Raw genomic sequence first — 2,802 nt, forward strand, 5'->3', positions numbered from 1 at the left:
CTAGAGTACTTACCTACGGTTAATTCTAACCATATTTCTAAAGAATGAATAAAGAAATTCAATAAACCACTTTGTGAAATGATGAAAATACTTTTTATCTTAAATATTTTCACGAAAGTCTAGTGTAGTTTTAATTTACATGAAAATTGAATGGTGGCAAACTATGGGCATACAATTTGATTCCTGATTATTCAAAAAATGATATGCAATTTAATTTTCTTTTATCGAAATTTGGAGTTGATGATCTTCGATGACACAAAAGGATATCTTCTCATTCTAGATATTTTAAATGCTTCAACATGAAATTTTTTTTAATTCATGTTGCAGAATACTAGGCAAAAACCACATGGAATACTTAGGACGATTCATTGTAATATAAATTTCTTCATACTATTTGAAAGCAAGTTATTCCTAAAAAGATATATTAAACTATTCGAAACAAAATCATCTTCTTCAAAGGTTATTAATTTTCAGCAGGCTACTCGTCGTCAGAGCCAATAATTTTGAAATTTTTCAATTTTTAATCTTTTTTTTCAAATTGCTGTAGATCTTGTGCTAATCGGTCGAATTGACCGCAAATTAGAAAGAAGCAGCTGTCAGCGAATGTCCTGTGCATATGAAAAATATTTTGAAATTTTTTGAAATTAATAGCATTTCGATAATTTTCAAATCAAAACCATAGATGAAAACATTTTTTGAAAAAAAAATGGAAACTTTTACAAAGACTATTTTGAAGCATTCGTGCAATTGGGAAGCAGTAAATGAGTAATTCAATTGTCCAAGCTTGCTCATGACAAAGTTAACGTAAATAATCACAATAAGGTTGTTAGGAAGAGACATCCCTTAGAAAATATGTCTTCGTTAGTTTTGGATCTACCCTCTTTAGTTCATTCCGTTCTAACAATGTCACTAAATTACGGATTTGTCATCATACGAATTTTTCTGCATATAATTACATCTATTTGCATGCATTTGTTAGATGGCAATGCTAACAAGTTGTTAAAATTTAACAATCTAATAAATCTTGTAAATTTTTTCTCTCAATCTGATACCTCTGGAATCACTATCATTGAGAATTTTTTTTCCCCCAGATCATGCAATTCATCCTGAATCATCATTGTCAACTATGACACTACTAACTGTATAGGAATTTCAGGTTTACAAATTCAAAAAGTCATCATTTTAGAAAATGGATCATGAGAAGTTAGTGTAAGGTTTTTTCTTTTTCTCTCTTGCTAATGTCAAGTTTAAACAATTAAGTAACAATGCTATATGTAAAAGATATCAAATTTTAGTCGATTTTAAATTTCTTTGATTTGAAGAGGAAAAAAAGCCATTGAATATTAGGATGATTCGTTTCCGGAATATGTGTGTCGTTTATAGCAAAAGCAAATCATCATTTCCGTTTTTGCTTAATAATGATCTCGCAGCAATAACTTCATTACAAGATGATTGCATGAAAGAGCCAATTAGCACTTACAAAAATAAAACTTCCCATCAAAACGTACTTCACTATTTTGAAAACTTGCAACTTGCAAATATAATCCTATTGGGTATTATATTAATGTTGAAATTTCAAAAAATTAAAAAAGACCAATAGAAATGAAATGTGGAGATGAAAAGAAGAGAGAGAGAGAGGGAGAGAGGGGAAGTGAGAAAAAATCAACTTAATAATTCATTCATTGTTTAATAGCAAAAACTATTAATATTTTTATTCAAATGCATACACAGTAAGCAAACAATTTAAAAGCTTCAACAACTCCAAAGCATTAGCCAATAGTTTCAAGCTAAAATTACGTTTGCCCCACCTTCTGTTCCATCCTTCGAACATGTTGCATCCATTTTTTTTTCCCATTAATCTGAGCTTTTCCCTCACAATTTTTTCTTTTCTTTTGTTTTTGATATACTTCTAAATAGTTCGATTGCTTTTAATTAATTAATCGGTCCTTTTTTTTTCTCTCTCTCTTTTTGTTGAGAAAAAAAGATGATAGATGTGGAAGAGGGAATTCTTCTTTATCGTTTTTGAAATATAAATAATGTAAATTGTTCAAGATTTAAAAAAAAGAAAAAACTGACAAAACCTTAGGAATAACATACTTTGATCTGACCTATACTTTCGAATACAAATTATTCATGCTTTCTTTTCCTTTTTCAATCGTTATTTCTCCCTTTTTTTCTTGCATTTTTCATTAAATCTTTCTTTTTTCTTTTCAATCAATGATCAAGTATCGTCTACGTAGGTGTGATCATTTTGAACAAAATGTTTGTATGTAAATTATATTTTATTCAATCGCATATATGGTATAGTTTCTTGTAGTTTTTATTAAATAAAATGAATGTTTCCAATTGATTTCAACAACAGAAAGTTTTAAACGTTTTATTCCTCCTAATTAGAATTTATCAATTTAAGTTCAATTAAGTTTTAGCTCGTCATTATGGAAATTTCAAAGCATAATTGCTTGCATAATTTGAAATTAGTGATAAAAAACGAATTCATATGTAAGACTATATTAAAGCAAAACAGAATTGTTCCATGCAAACTTTAAAATTTAAGTTTCATTTCAAACCTATTTTAATTTACTAATATCCACGGTTGGATATGAAATTTGATTATTTACATTGATCAAACAGTAAATTAATGACTCATTGATTTATTACAAATACTTCTGGAGAAAAATGAATATAGTGTCGTAAAATAAGAAGTTTTCATTAAAAACTTTTTTTAAGAAAAAAAGAGTAGATCTATACAAAGAGTAGATCTATACATCCAGTAGATCTATACAAAGAGGATAAATGAAAGGA

The sequence above is a fragment of the Loa loa genome, assembly GCF_000183805.2.
Source record: "Loa loa unplaced genomic scaffold supercont3.117, whole genome shotgun sequence".
NCBI lineage: Eukaryota > Metazoa > Nematoda > Chromadorea > Rhabditida > Onchocercidae > Loa > Loa loa.